We start from the raw sequence: 21,928 nt of genomic DNA on the forward strand, positions 1-21,928 counted from the left end.
TCATTAGAATCATGAGGTATAGATCTGAATACAGATTGTTTTCCCATGGACCATTATATGTTGCATGTTCAAGAGTCGGTAAACCTGACAATCTATTTATATGCAAAGACAATGGGACAGCAGAGAATGTTGTATATTCGCAAGTTTTACGTAGTTAAAACCATATATATATATCTATCTATATTCACAGGTGGGACATAGGGACACAACTACAATGGCGCGTAACTATTATGGCGCGTAACGACTTACGCGCGCGGGGGGGCTTGGGGGGGGGGCGCGAAGCGCCCCCACCAACTAGGTGTTGGGGTGGCGCGAAGCGCCACCCCAACAGCTAGTATATATATATATATATATATATATATATATATATATATATATATATATTATGAAAAGAGAAATCACCAATGCAACAGCACAAACACACACAAAAAAAAAGACAGAAGGAGAAAAGAAAGACTGCTTTCCTAAATTAGTGATTAATAATATATATATATATATATATATATATATATATATATATATATATATATATATATATATATATATATATATATATATATATATACATATATATATATATATATATATATATATATATATATATATTATGAAAAGAGAAATCACCAATGCAACAGCACAAACACAAAAAAAAAAATCGGGAGAAGGGACTGGGGTCGGTCCCTGTGTACTTTTCTGCCCATAACTGTATTTGAGTGGCAACGAAAGGCAGCCCAAGGAAGAGGAAGAACGGAAAATAGTACTTCTCCCAGCAGTGAGATCGAAAATACATCTACACGAGAGTCCAACCCCCGTGGGAAGTCGTCTGATCAGTTGCATAAATGAGATTCTTTCCTCAGAGAGTACCGTTTCTTTTCAGATGTCCTGTGTCCCTATGGCGGCACAGGAGAAACTAATCAATTTATGCCTCAATTTCATTTTTATGATTTGCGTAGCCAATAAATTTTTAATATTTTTCGTACCTTGTATAATAAAAATTATTTTTTGTTTATTATTATGCACTGCTACGCTACGGTACGCAAAACTGTGCAAATAAATTTATGCTTTTGTCTGTCACTATAAAGCTTTACATTTCACTATGACGTCTACAAGAATAAAAATAGATCTTAATGGTTGTTGCGATGTAACTACAAATTTAAAACAATGGTTTATGACTACTTTTATGATTGATGTTGGGAATTAGTCATGGTTGCCGGATTAGAATGATAAAAAAAAATTGTATATTCTTCTCGCAACAAATAAAAGATAAAAGTTAAAAAAAAAACTATTTTAAAAAGCAAAATGAGGATTTAAAAAAATTGGGTTAAAAATCATAACCTATTAAAATTGAAGAGTAAAATGGATATATAAAGAAAAGGAAGAATATGAAATATAAAGAATATGAAAAGATGAGGAACAAAAATAAAGATCGAAAAACATATATAGAAAAGTCTTCATAGGAATGTTCTCCCTTAACGTCATATTGTTCAACTTGAAACTGGTCTTTTGGTCTTTCTTTTTTAGCTAGAAGACAAAACTGTTTCTGATTGAAAAAAAAGAAGAAAAGAAGGAACCACTTGTTCTATGGCTTTCTTCTTTTCTTTTTTTTTGCATGTATCCGTAGTTTTTTTTAGATCATTGTTTAAATTTAAATATGAAGCATTTAAATGTTTTATTCTGATTCATAATAACCCTAGTTGCATTACAAATTGATCATATTCTAACATAAATGCTACCATGTGTAGCAATTTTTAGAATCCTTTTTTTATCAAAATCATTACTGGTTATATAGCTTGAACGGTTACACGCAATCCCTTGCCTAATAATTTGCAGGGCCACTTGCTCGACCACATGTGGTTATGGTAACGCCACGTGTGGCACGTCATCACCACAGAAACTAAATAGACGAGGAAGATATTTATAAATATCTATCAAATATCATTAAATTAATGGCACCATTCGAAAAAAATATGAAGAAGAAAAAAAAATTAATGGAATTATTTGGTTATCTAGGCCATGAAAGGGTTTAATTGTAAGCAGATAATATCATCAAACAGTTCGTGGTAACGAACTGTAGTAAGGAGCGAATGGAATTTCACATTTTTTGCCAGAAGACAGATCACGGATGCGTGTTTATTTGTTTTTTTTGTTGTTGTTTTTTTCCCCAGGGGTGATCGTATCGACTGAGTGGTTCTAGAATGTCTCGAGAGGGCTCATTCTAACGGAAACTAAAAGTTCTAGTTCCCTTTTTAAGTGACCAAAAAAACTGGAGGTCACCTAGGCCCCCTCCCACGCTCATTTTTCCCAAAAGTCACCGGGTCAAAATTCTGAGATATCCATTTTATTCACCATAGTCGAAAAACCTAATAACTATGTCATTAGGGACGACTTACTCCCCCGTAGTCCCAGTGGGAGGGGCTGCAAGTTACAAACTTTGACCTGTGTTTACATATAGTAATGGTTATTGGGAAGTATACAGACGTTTTCAGGGGGATTTTTTTGGTTTAGGGGGGAGATTTGAGGGGGGTTACGTGGGAGGATATTTCCATGGAAATACTTCTCAAGGGGGAAGATCATTTAAATGAAGGGGTGCAGGATTTTCTAGCATTATTTGAAAAAACAATGAAAAAATAAATATGAAAAGTATTTTTACTGAAAGTAAGGAGCAGCATTAAAACTTAAAACGAAAAAAAATTATTATGCACATGAGGGTTTAACTCCTCGTTGTACCTCACTCTTTACGCTAAAGTAATTTTAGTAATTTCAACTATTTATTCTACGGCCTTTGTGATTCAGAGGTCATTCTTAAGGAATTCGTACAAAATCTAAGCTTTAGCGTAAAGAGCGAGGTATCGAAGAGGGTTGAACCCCCCTCATATACGCAATAAAAAGATACGAATATAGAAGGTCGTTACGTAAATTAATTCGTAAGTTACGTATATTTTTTACCAATGAAAACGTTTGTAAAAAATTAAAGTTCTAGTTGCTTTTTTAAGTAATCAAAAACTTGGAGGGCAACTAGGCCTCCTCCCTCGCTCCTTCTTTCTCAAAATCTTCCGATTAATTGCAATTAATTAATATGTAAGTTTCGTTTTAATTATTTATGTGCGGAGAGCCACGATTAAAACATGCATTAATTCAAAAACGCCCAGAGATTAAATAAAAAAACAAGTTTTTTCTAAAATGAAGCTTAACATTAAACAACATTAAAACTTAAAACAAACAGAAATTACTCCGTATATGAAAGGGGCTTTTCCTCCTCAACGCCCCGCTCTTACGCTAAAGTTTCTTACTGTTTTAAAAATAGAGTTAAGAGAAAGAGTCAAACTTAAGCGTAAAGAGCAGGGCGTTGAGGAGGAAAAGCCCTCCCTGTTGGCTATTTTTTATTTAATTGAAATTAGAGATAAACTGAATGTGTAAATCCTTGCATTGATTGTAAAGTTTAGTTGCTCTTTATTTTATATAATAAAAACAGATAAAGTATTAAAACAGAAAAAACATAAAGAAAATTTATATTGTCAAATCACGAAAAAAAATTCCAATGAAAGACAAAGCAGTAATTTAAATGTCTATCCTTACAGATTCGTACTACCTAACGCGCATTTCCACCACCCGAATTATAAATTTCAAATTGCAAATTTTATAAAGTATAAATTCCACCCATCCTAAATTACAAATTATAAACTAAAAATAAAAAATATAAAAAAATGAATATAAATAAAAAATAATATAAATAATAATAAAATAATAATAAATAATAATAATAGTATAGGGAGGTGGAAACGGTCCCAAAATCCTTGTCAGCAGCAAATCTACCAGAAAAGTTGCCAGATTTTGACAATACTTTACCGAGATTAAGAACTAGCCACATAGTTATGCTTTTTCAATGATCAGGATCCGTGCTAACCTCTTTGAAGGAGAGAAAGGGAGTCTCAATGCTTGCCATCAGAACAGCTACAAGGAGGGTTGCCGGGTCGCAGGCCAAATTCAAATGTGACATGTGCTGCACAAGTTTTACTTTTTCCGAGCAAAGGACCGATCTAACCGAGAAGGAAAAATGCTCCTGAATTCCCATTGTTGATAAATCCTCCTGACGGATTTGTGGGATCCCAAGCAAGTTCAGAGGGGGCTTAAAGCTAATTTATTCATTATGCCTAATGGGACTTGGCTTCTTTCACAACTTTTACGGGAGATAGAGAAGTAGGTCCCTAAATACTTGACGTCAGCACGTCTACTGGAATGAAAAAGTAGATCTCAGTAAGACTTGGTGGTAAGTTAGAGTACATTCTTAGTTATGCATTTTTAGGGTCTCTACAGCCTCTGACCTTTGGGAGAGGTTCTCTATCATTGAAGCGGCGACACCCACCGGAGCGGGATGTCTAACGGAAGAAGATACTTTGAAATATGGCGAACTTTTGTTTCTCTCCGAATTATATATATTTAACTGAGAACCTCACAAATGTGAACTGTGCTAGGCTATAAGGAAGTAAGAGGAGCATACGCCGTCTTTGAACTGGGTCGATTCTTTAGCTGTAGGTCAAACCTGGACTTTAAATATACATTCTCATTAAAAAAAGGGAAAAACTTCAGTTTAGTGATATTAGTACTATAATTTCGCAAGAAAATAACTTAATTAGTTTTACTTTAGGACAGGCAAGTCCAAGAATGTTGATGTAATTTACACTTCCTATTATCTTTGGATAAATTTTAGACATGGTGCCACACGACATGCTGGTCAGAAGAGTCACGAAATTACAAGTCATAAACAGACATTCAGCCTTGGAAAAGACAACTCTTGAATGTACAAATGTATAGCACAAATTGGATAGATAACAAAAAACTATGAAAATTCAATTAACCACAAAATTCGCTAGACTCTTCAATTTGGACTCGGGGATGAACTGTTGGCTTACTAAAATTTCGACTTTTTTTTAGTTTGTTTTTAGATATAATATTTTTCTTTTTAAGCGGTCTATTGCAATACATCGTACATATAAAATATGTCATATTAAACTAAAAAGTTGAAAATCCTACAACAAGAATATAGAAAGTCGGCACCTGGGGAAATTGGCAAGAGCTGCAGAGGCAAATCAAAAGGGGTTATGTCACACAACATGAATTTACCGGTGAGTGGAAAAGCAAAGAGATTGTTTTGGGTTATGTGACTGTAATTAAAGACTAAGTGGGTTTCTTTCTTGCATTTTTTTTAGACATCTACTGCATGTCAACATCAATTCGCGTATCAACGATCCATTTTTCGACTATTGATACGAACGAGAAAAGTGAATATACTGAATTCTGGAACTGGAACTTTTAAAACTAGAACTTCCAAATATATTGACAGCCCAATATGGTCGGAAAAGTTACATTTAATCAATTAATAGAACTCAATTAGTTTAAGGGTCTGTAAATCTACATTTTGCACAAAATTTAGCGGCCACACGGCGACCTTGTTCTTAGCTATACCCGTGAAAAACAAACACAGATAAGTGAATCAGCATCAGATTTTAGTATAAGTTAATCAATGTCCATACGAATTAATAGTGACAGGTATATACACAGGAGTTTTAGGGGAGGGGGGCAATAATAAAAACAAATAAATAAAAAGTGGCCAGGAACTCTGGGAAATTTTGGAATTCGGGCCCGTCCCTACCCCCTGCCCACGCCCCTGGATGGACCATAATTTTATTTCAAATGGGCCTTTAGTTTATTCCATTGTTCGTTAATGGTAACCCTAATAGACAGAGCGGTAAACCTAACAGACGGAAATGGTGACCTTTAGCAAAGTTACGCCAGAGGAGGGTCAAGAGAAACCATCAAGTGGCGTCACAATGTGAATTATAGGCCACATGTCAAATTGAAAGCAAAATTTTTGCAAGTCTTTTTCGAAAAATTCTTAAGCAAAAATGAGACCCCTTTCAATATATATCTATAATGGAATACAAATAGTGATTTTTACTGAAAGCTTTTATTCATTTATAGCACAATTTTGTCGGCCGGTGAAACGAATTTTTGAATACTAATTCGAAAAAAGAAAGAACCAAATAAGCCCCATGGAAGAATTTTTTCAATAGGCGACGTGGAATCTGGATAGTGAAGTGAAATTTAACTCTTGTGAGAACCTTGGCTTAGCAAGGCAAGGAGTGTACAGACCTAATGAAGATGGAGCAAAGCCTACCCCCCGATAAGATTAAAAACGAGCAGCTCACTTCCATGAATACTGTCAACTGCCATTGCTTCCATAAATATGCAGATGCTTCATAAGCGAATCGAGAGTTGCACTTTACTATTAAACTAGCCAAGAGCATGTTAGACGATAGGCCGTTAAGAGGAAAGACAGGAAAGGGAAGTCTTCTCACCCCCCCCCCCCCCTCACTTGAAAAAACACATAGGAAGAGAAATACAATCGCAGCCTACACTCTTCTTTGAGGTACACATAAAAATCTTTTTGGATCCTTTCTCCAAACCCAATATGTCCTTTTACCCCTCCCCCAGAAAATGACCCTTTCTTGAAATTTTCAATTCATTCCCCCAGTCGTAAGACAGAACAGGGTATACTTACCAAACTATTCATAAAATTAGTCACCTTTTTGATGAAACGTATTGGTTGTATAAATTCATTAAAATAAGAATTGAGAACCATTTGTAAGCTTTCGGGCATATAAGTGAATTATAGTGAATATTCGAGCATATAACACACATCATCGCGTGATGATCAGTAAACAAAAAAACAGCGCTTCAGGTCCCATTTCTGTCTCTCCGGAGAGACTTCAGTTGCCCGTTGAAGAACATTATGTGGATGTTTTCAGCTTAGGAGTTGACAAGGATTTACCGACATTACCCATAATTTATAGGAAGAAAGATGTCGCCTATATGAAAACGGATCTTTAGTCTGTATTATCTTCGGTAAACGGTAAAGATAACTGAAAAAAATAAGTCCATTGTGCACAGTGAACTCCTATGATGTCACATCAAAATTCAGGGGGTTTTATTCTTCAACCCTTACGATTAGTAAACCTACCTTGTTACAAGAAGCCTCGTAGCTTCTTCTGCAATCAGCCCGGCAACTGTAACGTTTTTTGCAACCATGCTTGAAAAACGGGCGTCAAACTGAAATGTACCTAGAAAAAAAAAATGTATGACTAGAGAAGAAGGGTTGGGAGAAGAAGGAGCATAATCCAAATCTAGGATAAGATCCAGGAGTACGGGCATGACAGACATATTGTATAGAATATTGAATTACTTTATGTTTTTTCTGAATTTCATAGCAGTGGTCAGAGTTGACGATTTCAAATGCACTAGTGCCCTTCTTACCCACCATGACATGCTGCTTTACAAGGATTCTAGTGATAAGAACAACACTATAAGCCCATTTTCATGAAGATGAAATATGGATGATTTGCTCTGAAACGGGTGCACAAGCTTAACACATTATCAATAGTCAGCATAATATGAAATATTTTTTAATTTGTAGAATAGTTGAATTTATTGAATAATTAAACTGAACTTATTGAATAATTTGTCGAATTTTTAAATTTATTATTTTATTGAATATTGAGTTTATTGAATAATTAAATTGAATTTATTGAATTTTTTAATTTATTAATTTTATTGAATATTGAATCCAACCATGTGAATCTGTGTTTTTTGCGCTGGATTTGTTCAATGAAAACATGTTTGGTTCCAACCTCATTTCATCCATCCCTCGTAGAACTAAAATAGAACTCTAGCAGCCTTGCCTTGCGACCTGAGTAAATCTGGATGGAAAAATAAATCTTTTTGGTGTTTTCATGAGGATTGGAGGCGACCAGGGTTTCAACTTCCATCCTCGTCGAAATTAGCCTTACGTATGACATGTAAAAGTTTGAAGATTTTTCTCTTGGCAATCCTCTCTACTCAAGTGTAATAAACAGGTTTTAGGTTGTAAATAGTTTCCCCTTATGTCTCTTTCTGTTGAAAGTCTTTTGAGCTTTCCTAACCGAGATCTAAATACTTGGAAGTCAAGGTTCCGTAAAGGATCAAGATGGTAAAGACATGCAATAAATTAAAGTTAAAGGGCTAAACTAGCCATTTTTGAATAATAGGGAAAAATTATGGCTATTCAAAAAGTATTCCCATCCTATTAGATATTGATTCTTGCGCCCAGCAGAAAGGTGCAAAGTCAGATCTGGTGTCTACTTAAAAATATACAGAGCTTAAAAAGTTTACCTCCTTTGCTAGTGGAAAATGTGACACTTTGGTAGCTCGTTAATTCTTCTCATCATCGTTCAACTCCCTAGAAGCTACTTTGGGGGAAAATAATAATATCTTGAGAATCTTGAAAATAATATCTTGAAAATAATATCTTGAAAATAATAATATCCCTAAAATAATATCTTGAGAGAGTTCTAAATATTTAACAAAATTTTATTTTACATCAATGTTGGTGCATACAGATATTTCTCTCATGGAGGAGGATGACCTCCTCCTCATGGAGGAGGACGTTGAAGACGATAGATCGCTATGTTTACTAAATAAACGAACATATAATAAATAGTAAATGTTCATACAATAAATTATGTATATATATATATATATATATATATATATATATATATATATATATATATATATATATACGTATATATAAACGAGAAGCAACAAGGACAGCTGAGATCTTCATGAGAAGTGATTTATAAGTGGCATGATGAAGGAACTGGAATTTTCATGGTACTTCTCCAATAAGCCCTTAAGAGGACAAAAGAAAACATCTTAAAATTTTTCGTTCAATCAGTTTAGAAATAGAGGAATTTCATACAGCCCTACCCTAAAGGGGACGGGATGAAAATCAAAAATGAATTTAATTTAAAGTTACAACCCCAATTATACAGATTTTCAATGAGCAGCAGGGCGGTACAACAAAATTCAACCCCGCCACTGACCTATTAACATAATTTTTTCTTAGGAATATCAATATTTTTATGGTCATGCTTAGGAATGAAAAAAGATCATTAGGTATTTTTAAAATAATATATTGATGACAAAAAAAGAATATTGCTGCAGATAGAAGGACTTAAGCATCCGACTTAGCAGTCAATGAAATAGTGTTTAAAGTAATGTAGTTCCATAACATTGATATTATAATATATTATATGATAGATTAATTAATTGAATAATAATAAAAAACTACTAAATTGATTAACTATTAATCAACGAATGTATATATATATATATATATATATATATATATATATATATATATATATATATATATATATATATATATATATATATAAATTTAGATTATGTAAATAAAAACTTGTCAAAATGGAAAAACTTGGCAGGTTGATTATCACCGCGTTTTTTGGAAAAAAAAAAAAATCTTGATTTATCAAATATTTGATATAAAATTTATAAATATTTGCTTCGATAAATTAATATCAATATTTATTTTTGAGAAAACAAGAATTGTACAAAGTTGTTTAAAGTAGCAAATTTTTATATTAGACCTATTTAACTGATTAAGTATTTCGATGCTATTAAAAAATTGGACATTCTATGTTAGACTCTATTCAATAAATTAAAAAAACATTTAATTTTATACTGATTATTGATAATGGATTTGACTTGTGCACCCATTTCAGAGCAAATTTGACAATGGGAAGCGGACAATTACAAGAGTGACACAACCCAAAGCAGGAAAGCCAAAAATATGTGGTTTCTTTATTTTATTTATAGAAATATTTATAGCTATTTATTTATTTTTATCCTAAAAGCTATCAATCTTAAAAAAAAACATTGATTATTTATGAAAAGTCTTAATTTTAGTGAATTTATCAGCATGAACGGACATGCATTAGTTAACGCCACCACAAAACTAAATAAATATTATTTCCCATCTCGAAGGTCTTGCGGTCCTTTGAATTATAAACCAAATTTCTTGTATACATATAATTTGTATATGAACCTTATAACTGTTTCGCAATATAACTGGATACAAAGTTACAAAATCATACCGTATAAAGCATAGTGTCTACATCGCAAATCATTCAAGGAAGGGGTCACCCTTTACTCAGGGAGAATGGATCTATGATGCAAAAAATGCAATTTTTTTATTAAAAAAAAAAAACAAACTTTAAAGGGTCGCTTCTTGAAAACTGAGCCCTCAACGGAATTCTCATAATCAAGAACAAGGCTATTCAGGGGGCTAGAGGGCTTGGACGCCCCCCTAGAAATTTTTGTCAAATTCGTAAAAAACATATTTTTGATGCATTTTAAAAGTTTTTTGTGCCTCTTCCTCCCCCCTATAAAATCCTTCTGTAAACCAAGCAACCCCCCCCCCCCGAAAAAATCCCAGATTTGACCCTGATGCAGAATATCGTATTCGATCAAGTATTCAATATAGTTAAGGTTTTTCAGAAATTAAAAATCTACCTTTTATTAAAGGTTAGCTCAAAATTAACTAGTATATTGAGTATTGATTCCTTGATTCTCTTATTGTCTCCTTTCATTATGTTGTTGCATGTAACATGTTAGCACAAAAGCCTGTGACACTCTCCCCAACAAGCCCACACAAAAATGGAACTGAGACAACTGAAACCCTAAAAATTTAACTGTGCAACGTTCAAGATTTTTTTTTAGGGGGGAGGGGTGAATAATAAAAAAAACTTATAGTTTGAGCAACAACTGCCCAGAAATTCAGTAAAATCTAAAAACTTTAGTGAACTATCCCTTCCCCCTTTTCCTTTGCAGGTCTCTGTCTTAACATAAGTTTATATTGCTGGTAGTAATATAGGAAGCCCTGGAAATTGTTGAACTGTCCCACATTTCGACATTTTTGTAACTGGGTGAATACATTAAGGATACTTTTAGTGTTTGTTGGCCCTTTTCTCCTTGGGTGAGACTGGGCGCTTTAGGGTCTTAGAAGAGGATTTTTTTTTTTTTTTTAATCTAAGATCTCGTTTCTTTTGATTTTCAATATTTCTTCTAAAAAATTCATTTCGGTTTCTCTGGTTCTATACTTTCTTATTAATCAGGGATTTTTCCTGTTTCGATGGTGTGCTTATTTCCTATGGTTTTCTTAAAATGGCGGCCTTGTCGAAAACTCCAAGTCGGATGATAAACGTGACCCGATCGACAAAAGAAGTAAGCAGCCAGCTATTGTTATTAATAGGGTAAATCCAGGAATCTGAAACACATTTGGATTTTATAGATGAAAAGTGTTTTTTATTAATTAATTTTGAATTTTTTTTTTTACGGTTCATCGTGGCAGTGCTGACGAAAATGTGGTAAAAGCTTAATAATTTTTATAAAAGAAGAATCTCACAAAATCGTGATTTCAGGTAAGAGCATAACTAAGGTAAGTCCAGAGGAGAAAAAATACTTTTGTTTTGATATACTTGGTACTTCATCTATTGAACACGTCCATAGTAAACCAATCTTTTGGCATAATTATAGGTAAGATAAAAAAAACTTACTTAAACTTTTTCACATGCTAACCAAAGCGAATGCTAACCATGTCTACATTGCGCAGGTACCGATTTCGGGATTCGATGACTTCGGCCAGGGTTGCATTCGTGGTTGGGGGCGAATTCTCCAACACTTCCCTTGTCCCCCACCCTAATGTCTTCGGCTACAGTTTTGGAGCTGAGTCAACTCTGATTGAGCTCACAAGATCACAACGTTTCCCCCATTTCTAATAGCATAGCTAATAGCATAGCCCCATAACTAAATAATCAGCGCCACCAGGACTCGAATTGGTACTTGTGTATTATTCAGAACACACTAAATAAGCGAAGTTAGGTTATTTGTGAAACAAATTACGATGCAGATATATTTTAATTAAATATTTTATATATACAGGTGGTTAGGTTAGATTAAGTTAGGCATTTGATTATAATACACCCCGCCCCCTAATGTGTAAATATGTAGCCAAAAATTTTGATAAAGCTAATTGAATAAACAAAATATGATGAAAATATAATACTTTATTAGGAAAATTTTTAAATTACAACTTAGAATTCTAGCCTAACCTAACCTTTTGAGTTTTTTCTTTGTGGCTATAAAACCGGATTTTCTCATCAAATGCACCTGCATCGTAGTTTGTTTCAAGAAATAAACCTAACTTCACCTATTGAGTGTGTTCTGAATAATACACAAGTACCCTCAAATCTCTAAACTCAAAATTTTAAGTCTGAAGCACTAACCACTCGGCTAGGATATAACAATTTGAAATAGGAACATTTCTGAATCATGATCAAAGAGTTCGTGGTAACGAACTGTAAGGAGCGACCCGGCTCAATAGTAACCGACTCTAAAAAATGGAACTTTTATAACAATAGTCAAACAGTTCGTGGTAACGAACTGTAGTAAGGAGCGACCCGGCTCAATAGTAACCAAAACTCTAAAAAATGGAATTTTGATACCAATACCTACATCAAAAGAATCGCATTTTAATGCTGATTTTAAATATATAAGTTTCATCAAGTTTAGTCTTACCCATCAAAAGTTATGAGCCTGAGAAAATTTGCGTTGTTTTAGGAAATAGGTGGAAACGCCCCCTAAAAGTAATAGAATCTTGACGAAAATCACACCATCAGATTCAGCGTATCAGAGAACCCTACTGTAGAAGTTTCAAGCTCCTATCTACAAAAATGTGGAATTTTATATTTTTTGTCAGAAGGCAGATCACGGATGCGTGTTTATTTTTTATTTTTTTTTTCCCAGGGGTGATCGTATCGACCCAGTTGTCCTAGAATGTTGCAAGAGGGCTCATTCTAACGGAAATGAAAAGTTCTAGTGCCCTTTTCAAGTGACCAAAAAAATTTGAGGGCACCTAGGCCCCCTCCCACGCTAATTATTTTACCAAAGTCAACAGATCAAAATTCTGAGATAGCCATTTTATTCAGCGTAGTCGAAAAACCTTATAACTATGTCTTTGGGGACGACTTACTCCCCCACAGTCCCCGTAGGAGGGGCAACAAGTTACAAACTTTGACCAGTGCTTACATATAGTAATGGTTATTGGGAGGTGTACAGGCGTTTTCAGGAGGATTTTTTTTTGGTTGCGGGAGGGGCTGAGAAGAGGGGGATATTCTGGGGGAACTTTCCATCGATAGTTTGTCATGGGGGAAGAAAATCTCCATGAAGGGAGCGCAGGATTTACTAGCATTATTTAAAAAAAAAACAATGAAAAAATAAATATGAAAAAGTTCTTTCAGCTGGAAGTAAGGAGCAGCATTAAAACTTAAAACAAACAGAAATTATTACCCATTTGAGGGGCTCACCTCCTCCTAATACCTCGCTCTTTATGCTAAAGTATTTTTAGTAATTTCAACTATTTATTCTACGGCTTTTGTGATTCTGGGGTCATTCTTAATGAATTGGGACAAAATTTAAGCTTTAGTGTAAAGAGCGAGGATCTGACAAGGGGGCGAACCCCCTCATATATGTAATAAAAATATGAGAATACAAAAGTTCTTTACGTAAGCTAATTTATAAGTTACGTAGATCTTTTACTAATAAAAATATTCGTAAAAAATTAAAAATTCTAGTTGCCTTTTTAATTAACAAAAAAATTGGAGGGCAACTAGGCTTCCTCCCCCGCTCTTTTTTTCTCAAAATCATTCGATCAAAATTATGAGAAAGCCATTTAGTCAAAAAAAAAATGCAAATTTTGTTTTAATTATTCCTCTGCGGAGAGCCAAAATTAAAACATGCATTGATTCAAAAACGTCCAGAAATTAAATAAAAAAAAACAAGCTTTTTTAACTAAAAGTAAGGAGCGACATTAAAACTTAAAACGACCAGAAATTACTTCGTATATGAAAGAGGCTGCGTCCTCATCAACGCTCCGCTCTTTACGCTAAAGTTTTTTACTGTTTTAAAAAGAAGAATTGAGAGAAAGAGTCAAACTTTAGCGTAAAGAGCGAGGCGTTGATGAGGAAGCAGCCTCTTTCATATACGAAGTAATTTCTGGTCGTTTTAAGTTTTAATGTCGCTCCTTACTTTTAGTTAAAAAAACTTGTTTTTTTTTTTTAATAATATAAGAAATGATTATATCGTCGTATCCAAAGATATAGGCGTATCTGACCTTTGTATATTTACTGATTAGTGGAAAGATTCTTCAACTTTTCGCAGAGCAGTTTTCGCTAAGTAACTAGCCCCCCCCCCCCACACCAGAGGCACCATTTGGGCCAAATCTTGGGGTGGGCATGGGGCATTTGACAGAACTTGAGACTTTTATTATGAATCTAACCTACTTTCAAAGTTTACAATGATTAATAGCAAATAGCGTAATTACCCCAAGGGTCGTCAGGTAATTACGCTCTTTGGCTAATAGGCGTGCAGTTAGTTCAAATCATTTGAACAGAATGGATTATGTTGGACATAATGGATAATTATGGCCGGAAAAGGGCCCTTTGTGGTGGAAGCTTGGGCCCCCTGGAAAATATGGGGTGGGCATTTACCCACCCCTGAGCCCCCCTAAATGGCGCCTCTGCCCCACACGCATCCCCCCCCCCAAAAAAAAACAACAACATCCGATAAAGAATTTTAGGTAGCCATTTTCTCAAAAAAATTCAAAACTTAAGTTATGTTTAAGTTATTAAATTTTAGTTATTAATTTAAGTTATTAGGCGTTGTAAGTTATCCTCTGCGGACATGTGTAGTTCTTATGCATGGGATGTTAGTATAAACTTCGGAGAGGGCTCATTTGATTGGAAATTGAAGGTACTATTTCACTTTTTAATTTTTACCGGGTTTATTTTGGGGAAAAGAGGAGAGGGAGGGGGCTAGTTGCACTTTGATTTCTATCCTAGTTACCCATCCGTGGGGATTGGGGCAACTAGCCTCCCTCCAAACGCCTTTTTTCTCCAATAAATCTGATAAATTTTGAGATTGCCGTTTTGTTAAAAATAGTTCGAAGTTCAGATAAGGAAAACTCCTGAGTCGACGAAACCCCTCAAGGACCGGGGGTAGGCGTCGTAAGTTATGCTCTGGGGACATTTATGGCTCTTATGGAAGGGAAGCTCGTATAAACTTCGGAGAGGGCTCATTGATTTTAAATTGAAAACTCTAGTTCACTTTTTAGTTTTAGATCATGCTCGAGCGCTCATTTGATTGGAAAATGAAAGTTCTGGTTCAGCTTTTAAGAGTGAAAAGAGATAAGAGGGCAACTAGCCCCTCGCCCTCTCCCCAAGCTCACCTGGTAAAAAATTTGAAATAGTCATTGTGTTAAAAACAGTTCAAAGGTCAGATAAAAAGATCTCTGGTGTCGACAAAACCTCCCAGGGCCTGGGGCCAGGCGTTGTAATTTATGCCCTAGGGGTATATAGGGTTCTTATGAAAGGGATACTCGTATAAACTTCGAAGAGGGCTCAATTTATTGGAAATAGCCCCCCCCCATTCACTTTCCCTAAACCCATCCGACGCAAACTTTGAGGTTTTATAATAGTTCAAGGGTCAGATAAGAAAAAATTCAATGTCGACGCAATACCCCAGGGCCCGGGTGCAGGCATTGTAATTTATGCTCTTGGGGGCACATATGGTTCTTATGGAAGGGATGCTTGAATAAATTTCAGAGAAGGCTCATTTGAATGAAAATTGCAAGTTCTAGCTCACTCTTTAAGAGTCAAAACAGATTGAAGGACAACTAGTCACCCTCACCCCACCCTTCTTTCCCTAACCCATCCGATATTAATTTTGAGATAGCCATTTTTTTTAATAGTTCAAAGGTCAGATAACAATAACTTTTAAAGTAACACTTTAAAGCGAAATATTTTTTGTGAAATTCATCTAATAGCGGATCTAAGAGCGTGAGCTAATTGGCTATATGTAGTTAGGTTGGCTTTGCATCGCCTTTGTCAACTTAGCGATAATCAGCGATGCAAGGGTAAAATATGACATAAATTATGCAAATAAGATAAAAATTTCCTATGATCACTCGGTAATATTGACAAATCAAATGGAATTCAAGTGGCAATCAGGATCTGGACGCAAGCTAAAGGGATAAAAAAAAGGGCTGTATAATTGAAGTTCAAACATAGTTGATGATTGTCTAGTCGAAAAACATTTACTTGGCTTGTTTAGGACTTTTAATTGATTAACCTACTGAAACGCTCCAATTCTACACAATTTAAATATTTTTGCTTGTACAGCCGAGCATTAAAACAATCTATAACAATGAAAAGTATCCAGGGTAACTTGAATGGAATGACGAAAAAACACACAATGGGCAATCCTAGGATTAAGCTTTCTGCGAAACAAATTGTAGGCAATCTCCCAATTCTGAAATAATAACTGAAGATATATTTGCCTCTACAATTAAAAACAGGACCAAAGCCCAAGTGTCTTCCTTCTCAAGAATTCACAATTTCAACAATGCAAGAACGTATAGTTGTTTCTGGATATACTTACATTGGAATATCCGTGACCATTGTTTATACTCTCCGAATTATCTATAGCGTTTCAAGTAACAGCCGCATATTCAGTATTTATTACCACTCTTTATGAACTACATTCAAAAATAATGGGCTAACCTGAGTGAACAATTCGAATTTTATATTCTTATGCTGAACATCTGACTCACAGTTACGATCCTCAGATTAATCAGCATTTCAAAAATTGTTTGAATTAGTTATATTTTTGGATTGTATTCTCTACCAAAACACCGAGAATATATAGACTGTAATGTAAAATTTCTTATATATTTATAGCGTGTTTTTCATCTAAATGTTAAAACTGCAAAATAGTAATTAAATAGCAGTCACTGTTATTAATGTATGTGAATTGTTTTTCATTTGAAAATTGCATAAGATAAAGAACTCCAAACATATTCTCGTCATACGAAAATCAATGTTCGAAAAATTTAAGCTAAAAGCGAAAAGTTACTGCCTATGCAAAGGTGTGTTTCTTCTTGGTATTACAAAAAGAAAACTTTAAATGACAAAAAATCATTCTCAATGTGAAAGGGGCTGTCCCCTCCTTGACGCCTATCTCTGTACTCGAAACTTTTCTTTATTGTTTTAAAAAGTAGTCATGACATTTTCAAAGTTTATCATAAAGTGCGAGACGTATAGGAAGGGACAGCCTCTTTCATATAGAAAATATTTTCTTGTTGTTTTAAGTTTTTATGTCACTCCTTACTTTCAGCGAAAAAAAAACTTGTTTTCTATATATCCTTTTAATAACCTGTATATTTATATACTTTTGTGATTTTTTCTTAATGATATCATCCTTGCAAGCAGTTGCAATAAAGGTGGTATTTGAAATAGCAGAAGTAGTAGCAGTAATAAATCTAAAAGCGGTAGTAGTATTGAAAGTAGCGTAAATATACTGCCTTTTGGTCAATCGATTTCCCCCTTTTCAGCATTTTCTGAAACTTAAAGCTCAACTCTGTCTTTGAGACACGTTTTTTTGACAATATGCCTGCATATATTTTTTTTTTGATTTAGTTGAAATTTTCCCTCAATATTTTAAATATAGTGCTGTATTTGTATCAGCAGTACTGATGGTAGTTGTAGCCGAAATATTATGGAATAAAATTACCTCTTTGGTCAATTGACAAGCTCCCTTATTATTTCCTGAAAGTTCCAAATTACTATACTCCGTCAATCCCAATCCGTCTTTAGACAGCCTGTATACACATAACACTTTTTGGGTTAGTTCAACACTCCCTTCAACCTTCTCTGAAAAGCTCACCTGAATACCTTTGTCTTTTTAGAAAGGTTAAACATGTATACCTTTCTAGATACTTTATATTACATGTAAACAGAGAATAAATTGCCTAACTCGCAGCCCTTGTTCTGGGGGCTGTGAGGGGTTGATATCTCCAAAGGTAGACCTACAGGATCTGCCAGCGATTTGAAGACGGCTCAAAATTTTGATTGGATGTTTATTTTGGGATATGGAAGGATTGTGGAAGGGGGCTGATTGCTCTCAAGTGACTTTCAACTTTTAAGGAGCATTAAAATTCCCAATCAAATGAGCCCTATCCAAAGTTTCTCCGACCTTCTATTCCATAAAACCATATTTACCTTTAAGGCATAATTTATAACACCGGTCCTCAGGCTCTGAGGAACTATGTCAACCCCAAAGACCATTTATATAGTCTATAGACTATTTTGGAGACTATGGCTATCTCAAAATTTCCATCTGATGAACAAGGGGGAAACAAGACGTGGGGTTGGGGCTAGTAGGCTACTCTCCTATCACTTTTGACTCTTGAAAATGACACTAGGACTTCTGATTTCTAATTAGTGAACCACATTAGAAATTTATACCACTACCCAAATTGTGTAAAACCTGAAGCATTAGAGTGGATAACTAATATATCTTATAGGCCTTGCCTTGGGGGCCACAGGGGGGGAGAGTGTCATCCTTAAAGATGTAATTACCGGACCTTCCAAATTTAAACAAAATGAATATCTCTTTAAATTTATTTGAAGTATTTGGGAAAGTCGTGGGCAAAGGGAGGGGGTGCCCTGCAATCATTTTCGACAAGTAAAAGAGCAGTAAACCTTTCAATTTGCAATCCAATGTGCCACCTCTGAAGTTTATGTGACAATCCTTTCCGAAAAAAACTTAAATACCCTGTGGTACAACTTGCAAATCTTACCCTGCGAGTTCTTGGGGGGGGGGGCTAATCTTCAAAGATATAACTACTGGATAATTCAAGTACTCTGAACAGATTGGCTATCTAAACATATTGATTAAATATGATTGTGGTAATGAGGGGCGTGGGGGGTAGCTGCCATCCACTCAAGTTTAACTATTAAAAAGGGTACTAGACCTTCAATTTCTAATCCAATGAGCCCCCTCTGAAGTTAATACGGTAAGTTACAACCCTTTCCGTGAGGGCTCTGGGAGGGGGTTATTCTTTAAAGACATAATTACTGGACTTTTCAAATACAATGAATAAATTGACTAACTCAAAATGTTGATCAGATGTATTTAGGGAAATGTTGGGCGTAACGATTGGTAGCTGCCCCCCAATCCCTTTGACTCTTAAAAACGCGCCAGAACTTCTGATTACTAATTTAATGAGCCACTCTGAGGTTTTCACGACCACCTCTTCCATAAGAATCTTATATTTACCCCAGGGTGTTACTCACATCCCTTGCCCAGAGGGCTGTTGGCTGGTATCAAAGATACAGCCCAGAGGGCTGGTATCAAAATGGAATTTTGATACCAATACCTACATCAAAAGAATTGCATTTTAATGCTGATTTTAAATATATAAGGTTCATCAAGTTAGTCTTACCCATCAAAAGTTATGAGCCTGAGAAAATTTGCGTTATTTTAGAAAATAGGGGGACACGCCCCCTAGATGTCATAGAATCTTGACGAAAATCACACCATCAGATTCACGGTATCAGAAAACCCGACTGTAGAAGTTTCAAGCTCTTATCTACAAAATGTGGAATTTTGTATTTTTTGCCAGAGGAGCATCACGGATGCGTGTTTATTATTTTTTTTTTTTTTTTCCAGGGGTGATCGTATCGACCCAGTTGTCCTAGAATGTTGCAAGAGGTCTCATTCTAACGGAAATGAAAAGTTCTAGTGCCCTTTTTAAGTGACCAAAAAAATTGGAGGGCACCTAGGCCCCCTCCCACGCTAATTATTTTACCAAAGTCAACGGATCAAAATTCTGAGATAGCCATTTTATTCAGCGTAGGCGAAAAACCTTATAACTATGTCTTTGGGGACGACTTACTCCCCCACAGTCCCCGTGGGAGGGGCAACAAAATACAAACTTTGAACAGTGCTTACATATAGTAATGGTTATTGGGAAGTGTACAGGCGTTTTCAGGAGGATTTTTTTGGTTGCGGGAGGGGCTGAGAAGAGGGGGATATTCTGGGGAACTTTCCATCGATAGTTTGTCATGGGGGAAGAAAATCTCTAGAAGGGAGCGCAGGATTTACTAGCACTATTTAAAAAAAAACAATGAAAAAATAAATATGAAAAAGTTCTTCAGCTGGAAGTAAGGAGCAGCATTAAAACTTAAAACAACAGAAATTATTACCCATTTGAGGGGCTCACCTCCTCCTAATACCTCGCTCTTTATGCTAAAGTATTTTTAGTAATTTCAACTATTTATTCTACGCTTTGTGATTCTGGGGTCATTCTTAATGAATTGGGACAAAATTTAAGCTTTAGTGTAAAGAGCGAGGATCTGACATGGGGGCGAACCCCCTCATATATGTAATAAAAATATGAGAATACAAAAGTTCTTACGTAAGCTAATTTATAAGTTACGTAGATCTTTTACTAATAAATATTCGTAAAAATTAAAAATTCTAGTTGCCTTTTAATTAACCAACAAATTGGAGGGCAACTAGGCTTCCTCCCCCGCTCTTTTTTCTCAAAATCATTCGATCAAAATTATGAGAAGCCATTTAGCCAAAAAAAAATGCAAATTTTGTTTTAATTATTCCTCTGCGGAGAGCCAAAATCAAAACATGCATTGATTAAAAAACGTCCAGAAATTAAATAAAAAAAAACAAGTTTTTTTAACTAAAAGTAAGAAGCGACATTAAAACTTAAAACGACCAGAAATTACTTCGTATATGAAAGAGGCTGCTTCCTCATCAACGCCCCGCTCTTTACGCTAAAGTTTTTTACTGTTTTAAAAAGAAGAATTGAGAGAAAGAGTCAAACTTTAGCGTAAAGAGCGAGGCGTTGATGAGGAAGCAGCCTCTTTCATATACGAAGTAATTTCTGGTCGTTTTAAGTTTTAATGTCGCTCCTTACTTTTAGTTAAAAAAACTTGTTTTTTTTTATTTAATCACATTAAAAGAATCGCATTTTGATTCTTATTTTAGATATAAGTTTCGTTAAGTTTAGGCTTACCTTTCAAAAGTTACGAGCCTGAGAAAATGTCTTTTTTTAGAAGAAAGGGGGAAATACCCCTTAAAAGTCATTGCATCTTAGCAAAAATCGCACCATCAGATTCAGCGTATCAGAGAACCCTATGGTAGCAGTTTTAAGCATCTATCTACAAGAATGTGGAATTTTGTATTTTTTGCCTCAAGACACATCACGGATGCGTGTTTATTTGTTGTTTTTTTGGGGGGGTTGTTTTTTTTCCCAGGGGTGATCGTATCAATCCATTCAACCTAGAATATCGTGTGAGGGCCCATTCTAACTGAAATTAAAAGTTCTAGTGTCCTTTTTAAGTGACCAAAAAAATCGGAGGGCATCTAGCCCCCCTCCCACGCTTATTTTTTCCCAACGTCACCAGATCAATATTCTGAGATAGCCATTTTATTCACATAGTCGAAAAACCTAATTACTATGTCTTTGGGGACGATTCACTCTTCCACAGTCCCCGTGGGAGGGGATGCAAGTTACAAACTTTGACCAGTGTTTACACACAGTAATGGTTATTGGGAAGTGTACAGACGCTTTCAGGGGGATTTTTTTGGCTGGGGGAGGGGTTGAGGAGAGGGAGTTATGCGGGGGAATCGTTCCAACGCTTTCAGGGGGATTTTTTTGGCTGGGGGAGGGGTTGAGGAGAAGGAGTTATGCAGGGGAATCGTTCACGGAGGCATTCGTCATGGGGAAGAAAATTTCCATGAAGGGGGCGCAGATCTTTTAGCATTTTCTTAAAGAACAATGAAAAAATAAATATGAAAAAGTTTTTTCAACTGAAAGTAAGGAGCAGCATTTAACTTAAATCAAACAGAAATTATTACGCATATGAGGGGTTCACCTCCTCCTAATACCTCGCTTTTTACGCTAAAGTAACTTTATTAATTTCAACTATTTATTCTACGGCCTTTGTGACTCAGGGGTCATTCTTAAGGAATTGGGACAAAATTTAAGTTTTAGTGTAAAAGGTGAGGTATTGACGAGGTGGTGAACTCCCTCATATACGTAATAAAAACATATTATTATAGCAGTTCGTTACGTAATCTAATTCGTAAGTTACGTATATTTTTACTAATAAAA

This window comes from Artemia franciscana, chromosome 20, assembly GCF_032884065.1.
Source record: "Artemia franciscana chromosome 20, ASM3288406v1, whole genome shotgun sequence".
NCBI classification, from domain to species: domain Eukaryota; kingdom Metazoa; phylum Arthropoda; class Branchiopoda; order Anostraca; family Artemiidae; genus Artemia; species Artemia franciscana.